The following is a 9,545-nucleotide window of genomic DNA, read 5'->3' on the forward strand; positions in this document are numbered from 1 at the left end:
GTAAGAGGTGTTCCATACACTGGAGAGCTAATTTCCAAGATGAGCAGCAGGGAGATGCTGCACCGGTGAGTCTTTGCTTTGCTACAGTGCCATTGACTTCACTGTAGCTATGACCCATCAAGTCAATGAAGTACTTGACTGGCTTGCTGCTGCTGCAGGTGGTAAAGCTGGTCATGAAGAGAGGACACTAGTCACTCAAGCTGTCATTCTGATGAGCACTGTCATTTCGTGAGTACTAACTGATCAAAAATAATCTAACCTTTTTTTAATTTTCATAAAACATTACTGGGCACTTTGATTCTTTACTGGAATTATAACTTATTTATGCTTTTTTAAATCTGGAAACATTGGAACTAATTGCAAGCCTTTCACTGGCGGAAGTTGACTTCAGATGGAACTCTGCACATAGAGGGTTTACAGCTGTGGCCCTGTCATAAATATAAAGGGAAGGGTAACCACCTTTCTGTACACACTGCTGTAAAATCCCTCCTGGCCAGAGGCAAAACCCTTTCACCTGTAAAGGGTTAAGAAGCTGCGGTAACCTAGCTGTCACCTGACCCAAAATGACCAATGAGAGGACAAGATACTTTCAAATCTGGAGGGGACGGGGAACAAAGGGTTGGTCTGTCTGTGTGATGCTTTTGCTGGGACTGGATCAGGAATGCAGCCTTACAACTTCTGTAAAGTTAGTAAGTAATCTAGCTAGAAATGTGTTAGATTTCCTTTTGTTTAATGGCTGGTAAAATAAGCTGTGCTGGATGGAATGTATATTCCTGTTTTTGTGTCTTTTTGTAACTTAAGGTTTTGCCTAGAGGGATTCTCTCTGTTTTTGAATCTGATTACCCTGTGAGGTATTGACCATCCTGATTTTACAGAGGTGATTCATTTACCTTTCTTTTAATTAAAATTATTCTTTGAAGAACCTGATTGATTTTTCTGAAGATCCAAGGGTTTGGGTCTGTGTTCACATGTACAGTTTGGTAAGGATTATTATCAAGCCTTCCCCAGGAAAGGGGGTGTAGGGCTTGAGGGGATGTTTTGGGGGAAGATGTCTCCAAGTGAGCTCTTTCCCTGTTCTTTGTTTAAAACGCTTGGTGGTGGCAGCATACGGTTCAAGGACAAAGCAAAGTTTGTACCTTGGGGAAGTTTTTAACCTAAGCTGGTAAGAATAAGCTTAGGGGGTCTTTCATGCGGGTCCCCACATCTGTACCCTAGAGTTCAGAGTGGGGAAGGAACCTTGACCGGCCCCTTCAAGTGCTAACAAGGAATGGGTATGTTTTAATAATCTCCGTAAAATTTGGAAATGCGAACACACCTGTTGCTGTTTCCCACAAGCCAGGTGCATTTACTCCTTTCTATCAATATTCTAAAAGTGTCTATTCTTAATTTCAATCTGTTAAAGCAACATGTAAGCGCACATTTCAGATATTGTAGATTCACATTGTGCAGCACGGTCATTCAGTGGTTGACCCTGTCCTATTGAAGTCAATGGGAAATTTACTACTCACTTCAATGGGAGCAGGATCATGCCTTCAGAACTTGTTTATCAATTGCCAAAAGTACTTCCAGTTTGTCAGTTTTTTTCTTTTAAAAGCATGCTCTATTTTCCAATGCTTCAGGATCTCTGCTGGTCTTTTTAGAAGACATGGCATGTTGTCTAGGACTCAGAGCAGGGACTGTGAATTGGAGGTTTTATGTCCTAATTTCAGGCTCTGCTACTATCTCTCTGAATGACCTTAGGGAATTCACCTAGCCTTAGCCTGCTGAGCTCTAAAATGGGATTAACAACATTTACCCACCTCATACTTGGATAGTGAGGCTCGCTTAATAGTTTTGTGTTTTGGATCCGGAAGTCTGTGCTGTATCAAGCATAAAAGAACATACTGTAACAGCTGGGAGTTGCCAGATTGTCTGCTCTTTTCCTTCTTTCTCTTGAATGTTTTTTTTTCCCTTGCTGGATCTCTGAAGTGCTGTTATTGACTTATAATACTACACAGCTGTGACTAACCCTTTTCCTCCACGTGCATTATTATATTCTAAGTTCATCTTTCAGCTGATTGAATGCCAGGCTAATGCACCTTTCTGAGTTATGCCAACACCTGGAAATAAGATTCTGAACTTGTATTTCCACAGCCATGGAAATTTTCTCTCTGATGACCCAGGTTGATCTAACTGAACTTGCCTAACTCGTGTTCTCAGGTTCATATATATCTTAGCAGAGATAAACTTTACTAGCTAACTGATCTGCTCTTTTCCTCTTGTTCAGGATCTTTCTATTTTCTGATGGATTATCAGAGTGATGTTATGGGCTATTCTCAGTTGAAACCCACTCCCTTCTGCTGCAGTTCTTGCTAGTCTGTTTGGTTTGCAAGTTGTCTTGTTTTGTCCTTCCAGGGCCCAGAGGAAATTTGCCACAGCCAAAATAGCTGTCTCAATCACCTGAACTACTTCCAAAGACTGGTTCTTTCCTGCAGTGAAGCCTTTTTGGCTTCATTTCTGGGGGAAAATGTGGCTGGAGTCTTCTCACACTTGCAGAAGTAAGCATGATTCTGTAATTGCCAAGAAACAGAGTTTGCTCTCAAAAGTTTATTATAATTATTTTTCACTGTGTTGTCTCAACTCTGCAGTGTCTAGTTCCCAGAGAGTGGATTCTATTTCACAAAGGAAGTCTCTGCTGCACATGAAAAGAGTACTCTGCCTAAGACCTCTCTAACCAAACAAGAAAGGGTCCCATCTTCATTCTAGCCTATCAACCATTTAAAAAAACTTTACCCATGTACAGTGGGGTTTTTTTTGTTTGTTTGGGGGTTTTTTTATTTTTTTTTTAAAGCACAGGAAGACATTTTAGTACTCTTCTGGCCTTTATATTTGCCAGAATTGGCACCAGCCAATCGATCAACTTCATTTCTTTGATATTTCATGCTCGTTGTAGCCAGTAAGACAGTGAGAGCTTTTCTTAAAAACAAACAAAAAACCCAGGAAGGATGTTTCAGAGGATGTATACTTTGAAAATCCATCTAAATAGCTGTCCAGGCATTTTAAAAGTCAACCAAAGATGTCTGTTTCCAATAGGTCATGTCCTATAAATGTAACCCTTCTGCCAGGTGAAGCCAGAAGCAACAAGGGCCGGGTTCAGTATCTAGAGGTTCCTTTTCAACAATACACCACAAAACTGGCTTGAGCCCCCACCCACTGACCTGAGACAATTACACACCACCCCCTGAGCACCTCTGAGGGGAAGTATTGCCTCTTAGTGCCCTTTTCCCCTCAGGGTCTTAAGTCCAGCAACCCTAAAGTCCCTTTAACATGCCCATCCCTTCTCTGTACCCCACTCACAGTTGCTGTCCTTGGCCAGTGCAGCCCCAGAGTTCAGAGGTTCATCTGCGAGTTCACCACCCACCCTGTGTGGAAGGTGGTGGGGCGGGGGGTAAGGAGGCACCTTACAAGCTGCATTGCTTGGGCACTTGCTCATCGCCCCAACAGCCGGTTGCTATGCCACTGCAGCCCTGGCCCTCTCACCAGCTTCTCTGCTGGCCACTTGCCATGCCTCTCCACCAGATCCTGCTGCCTGCTCACCAGAATGTCTTCAGGGCCCACCCACACACTTAACACAGCTCTCAGTGATTTCAGCTGTTAGTGGGGGAGTCTCACTGCTGGTGCACACTAGGCAGTCTCTTGCAATAGAGACACTATCCTAAAGTAGGTCGAAGTATTAGACCTAGGTATCAGTGACTTGAGCTCTGCAGCATGTAACAAGACTCTCAGTTGAGTCTAAATTAGCTCTTTTATTACACTATGGAGAAAGAAAGGGTCAAATAGTGTCTAGGACCCTTAAACAAGGCCCACACCACCAGGTACAAGTACTTGTCCCCACCTTCTTTCAACTCATTGGGCTTTGGAACCCATGTCCCCTGCCTACCAAATGCTGCTCAGTTGAGGGTGAGTCCCTCCATTGGGATATGCCAGGTACAGTTCTGCTGCCCTCAGTTCACACAACAAGGCTAGCAACCCTTTATTACTCCTGCCCCAATAACAAGGAGACTGGGGATCCAACACCAGTCACAAGTGATCATTTGGGCAAGCGGTCCCATCATGCTGAGCACTTAAGCAAGGTGGGTGTGTCCATGCAAATGAGATCAGCTTCTAAAGTCTTTTTCCACAGCTCACCGCTAGATGTCAGGGGAGAGTTCATCCAGACTCTGCTTACATAAAGTTCAGCCAAAGAAAGCACACAGACTGTTATGGATAATTGTCCTCCTTTATAATTCCCCATTCAGAGAAATAAACTCATTCCTTTTGATGAGAGGTAAAGACTTTTATGATATATTATGTTAACACACAAATGTTACATAGTATTTCTCATCAATTAAATATGAACCAGATTAGCCATTATTTAATTTTGTCCTATTCTTCTGGAGGTATTTGACAACTTTTGTCAAATGTTAGTGCTATTGCAACTGTGATCTGTAATTCACAAGAAAAATTCTTTAGTCTGTACACCAGCAGACTTTTATTTTATGTCACATCTTACTATATATCCAAATGTTTACTGTAAAAAAAAAAATCCAAATATCTTACTGTATATCCAAATGTTTTCATTGGACTCAAAATGCTTTCTGGACCTACGAACACACTTCTTTACCACTCATAACAGAAAACTTAATGGAGATCACACAATTTGTGTGTGGTGGGTTGTAATTTTACCATTTGTTTATAACACAACCACAACTTCATGAAGTTTCTTGACCAAAAATATTATTGGTTTTGTCTTGACACTGCAGGTTTTCATGTAGCTGTTGTGGACATCATAATGAGAGGACAATTTATGACATTTATCTGATATGAACAGACAGGACCGGTCTGTGGATTAGTAAGATTTCTAAATTGTTTTGAGGATTTTGTCAGTTTTCTCAATCATTTTCTGCCTCACTCAGCAGCCAGAATGACTGTTTGGCTCTCACGCTAATTTTCTTTAGTCTAAACAACAAGGAGTCCTTGTGGCACCTTAGAGACTAACAAATCCATTTGGTAATAAACTTTCGTGGGCTAGAAACCACTTCATCAGATGCATGCCGTGACAATCCAGGAGCAGGTGTAAATACAGGAAAGGATGGGGGGGGAGGGAGTATTTTACCAAGTGTGAGGTCAGTCTAATGAGATAAATCAATTAACAGCAGGAAACTATGGGGGGAAAAATCTCTTTTGAAGTGGTAAGAGTGGTCCATTACAGACAGTTGACAAGAAGGCATGAGTAACAGTAAGGAGAAATTAACTTCCCCAATACTAATCCAGGAGCAGGTATAAATACATAAAAAGATGGGGGGGTTGCTTTACCAAGTGTGAGGTCAGTCTAACGAGATAAATCTCTTTATTTTTTGTCTTTTCTCCTTTTAAAGAAAGCTGTCTATACAGCCCTAGGTGGGACTATAAAAAGTTGCATTCCATACCCATTATTAACCCTTTCAGCACTGTAGTCCCACTGTAACAGAAATCTCACACACCCCTCTCTCTCTCGCATAGAATCATAGAATATCAGGGTTGGAAGGGACCCCAGAAGGTCATCTAGTCCAACCCCCTGCTTGAAGCAGGACCAATTCCCAGTTAAATCATCCCAGCCAGGGCTTTGTCAAGCCTGACCTTAAAAACCTCTAAGGAAGGAGATTCTACCACCTCCCTAGGTAACACATTCCAGTGTTTCACCACCCTCTTAGTGAAAAAGTTTTTCCTAATATCCAATCTAAACCTTCCCCACTGCAACTTGAGACCATTACTCCTCGTTCTGTCATCTGCTAACTGCATGCACACACCCCCCCCCTTTTTTTTTTGGCCATGCTCTCTACAGAATTAACAAGAGTGCATGGCAGCTGTACAAGCTGCTGTGGCAGCTCTAAAACAACTATGGAGTCGCATATGTAGTATGTCTTCCAGGGATCAGGTCATCCAGGTTTATGATAACCTTATATAAGTGGAGTAGCACAAAGAGCCTGGAGTCAGCCCAGGATCTGAGCCTATCTATGTTTGTGTGCCTGGTTTGTGCATTTGGGGGCTGAAAGACAGATTTTTTTTATTCCACTTTCAGAAGTTTACAAGGGATGTCAATCTTTATGCTCCCAGGGCATAAGCCAATATCTAACTGGGGAGGTTAGTGTGATGGGGCAGCTGCCCCGCACTGGAAGAAAAGGGGCTAAAAGCAGCCCTAGGGAGGCTGCGCTGGAGGCAGCCAATTAGAAAGGGGCTGAAAGGAGTAGCCAGTCATGGCCTGACAAGCTCATAAAAGAAGGGCTGCAGAGCAGAGCAGAGTTCAGTAGCTGCCTGGAGCTTGAAGAGGGAAGATCAGGCTCCTAGCAGGAGGAAAGAGTGCCATCACCCTGGACAGAGCAGTGATTCCAGCAGGAACCAGGAAAGCTAGAGAGCTCCTGGCTAGCTGCTAAGACAGGCAGGCTGAAGACCTGAGGTAAGGACAAAAAGTGCTGGGGGGCATGGGGAGGTGAAAGGTATGGAGAGGTTGGAGAGGACACCACATATGGCAGCCTCCTACAGGGTCCCTGGGCTGGGACCCAGAGTAGTGGGTGGGACCAGGTACCCCCTCCTTTCCTCACCACAGAGGAAGTAGCTAGACAATTGGCTGTGGCTGCCACTGAAGGAAGTAGCTGGACAGTTGACTGCAGTTCCCCCGGAATGGGGGAGAATGAAGTGTGACACAGCCAAAGGGCTGTGTCACTGAAGAGGACACCATGGTCCTGGGAGTGACAAGAGTACCAGAGCAGACGTCATACTGGCGAGGCAGCACCAGAAGAGGGCGCAGAGCCAATTCCCAAGACACCCAGGAGGAGGCACCGTGGTGATGAGTCACACTCCATCACAGTTAGGATGAAACTTTCCATTAGGATGGGTTGTGCCATAAAATGGTTGCTGCGGGGTTTCTCACAGTTTCCTCTAAGGCATCTTCTACTGGTTGCTGTCTGGAACAGAGTAATGGACCTGATGGTCAGATCTGCTGTGGCAACTCCTGTGTTTCTAGAAGTAGAACACAGTATTCAATTAACATCAATTGTTGGTCCAATACATTACTTCTTAGACCAACTGGGAATACCGAACATAGCCAGAGCAGCCTTACGCTGTTTCCCAACTATCACCACCAGAAGGATGATCATGGCCTGGGAGCCCGGAGACTTTCCCACTTATAAAAATTGTGGCTTGAAACAAATCACTTTATCTCTCCATTTCTCTGTTCTAAAATGGGGATAATACTTGGGTGTCTACCTGATGGGGTGTTATAAGAATTAATTTAATATTATTGTAGGATTTACAGGCTCAAGTCAGGGGTGGGGTCTCTCCCTTGGGGCTTGCAATCTGATTCAGTGTTGTGTTATCCTACTTTGACACTGTGGAACACTTTGATGTATTGAACCAGTGTAAAACTAGAGTAATGTAGCGGTGAATCAGGTTCAATGATTTATAAGCCCTTTGAACATGTAAAGTACCATTTAACTGCTAAAAACATTATTATTGAAAAGTCAGGAATATGTGGGCAGGAACCTGAATAAATTGCTCCTGGGCAGTACAGAAAACAAGTCAACGGGACCACTAAAACCACACGAGTCATCTAAAATATGAATGTGCTTAAACTTAAGAAAACAAAAAGGATTTCACCAGAACCACAGATCCAGTGTCCCCCAGACCTCTGCAATGTAGAATGCCAAAGAAAATGAAAAATCCCATTAGACCCATTGGGCAAATCTCAGACCTAGAGAAACTTCACTGATGTGAATGGGTTGATATCAGGGATAAATTGGACCCACCGTGCATTGCAAAATGTATGAGAGAAGACAAATCCCATAGTTCAACATTGGTGGCATAATAAGCACAGCTTTTTCAGGAGGAACTCTCCCATGAATAGCTTTAAAAGAATATTAACTGCATTACAACCCTAGGAATCCTATTCTGAAATACAAATAGTGAGATCATTCTATATATACTCTCAGTGCAGAGGTTTGGGCTCTTGTCCTGCTCCTAGAACAAGGAGCTATACAATATATTTTTTTATTTTGTGAGAGACCAGGATGACAGCAGGATATCCAGAGCAATCATATGGGGGAGACAGAAAACAGGACAGCACAAGCTAACGTGAATGAGGTTTCAACAAGGATCACGTTCATTCAAGTGGCAGAAGTTTCAAGGAGCCACGGAACAGCTTAGATAGTAGCACTGGACAACACATCACCTATAGATTTTTCTATTATTAACACAGAGGGAAGATAGGCCTGTGAGCTTCTATGAACCTTTAGGAAAAATACCAAACAACATATCACAGAGCTGCTGATAGGCTCTTGTTTCAGAAAGTCTTCACTGGACAAAGTGATTATATGCATACATCCAAGATGATATTCACCCAACAACCAATCTGTTACGACTAGAATCTTGAAGAGGAAGGCCATGGTTTGTAGCTATCCACTTTGTAGTACCAGGCTAATCCACTAAACTGCTACAACATAAAGAGTCAGCTCTTTATGCTGGAGGTGCATAAACCTAAGGTGCCGAGAACCTCCTGCATAGTCAGGAGGAATAGAGGGTGTTCAGAATGGGAGATGCTTCACAAGATTGCTCCAAAAAGAAACAAATAACCGCCCAGTAAGCTTGTAAGAATGCCAAGTCCACCATGATGAGATCTTGCAGGCTGATGCAAACAACTTCAAATCATATGTGATCCATGCGGAAAGTGACCTTCCCCCGCCCCCCAGCTGCAAGTTATTACAACGTGTTAAGTCATCATTCCTCAATTTACATCTAGATCAAGCTCAGTCTGAGCCTGATTTATAGCCAAGGAATCTTAGCTAATAAAAAACCAAAACCTATTTCTCCTCTTACTTTCCTATTGAATGAAAGATTTTCAGTCAATGACTTCAGATGTCAGGCATCTGATGCCATTTTTTTATGGATAAACACTGGCAGGTAGGTGGCTGGTTTTCTTATGTGCATTCATCTCTAATTACCAAATATCCAGAACAATTATGTGACATTAGCCTTTGATCATAACAATAGACACAGAGAAAACAACATGATGCTTGGCTATCAAAACTAAGCCCAAACTTTCAAAACCAAGAGATATCTTTCACTCAATGCAGTCAGTCTGCAAAACAACTTAACCACATATTGTAGGTCATTAATTAAAAGTAAGGAAGAGTTTTAAATAAGGTTGCACAAAATGCATCCATAGTCTATGGACTTGAACAGTTCGTCTATATAAACCTGATCAATATGCATATTCAAGTCAATAGACAGACTCCCATTAACTTCAGTGGGTGTTGAATAAGGCCCCAAGGCCAGATTTTTTTCTTTTTTCTTTAACATTACATTGTATTCCACTTTCAGGAAGAGGAAACTTTTGCTAGACTCTAATGCCTGATCCAGCAAAGCACTTGAGCAAGTACTCAACATTAAGCATATGAGTAGTTCCACTGAAGCTAATGAGACTATTCATGCAATTAACGTTAAACATTTGATTATGTGCATGCTGGATCAGGGCCTAAGAATATACAGCAGCT

The sequence above is a fragment of the Lepidochelys kempii genome, chromosome 11 (genome assembly GCF_965140285.1).
Source record: "Lepidochelys kempii isolate rLepKem1 chromosome 11, rLepKem1.hap1, whole genome shotgun sequence".
In the NCBI taxonomy this organism is placed as follows: domain Eukaryota; kingdom Metazoa; phylum Chordata; order Testudines; family Cheloniidae; genus Lepidochelys; species Lepidochelys kempii.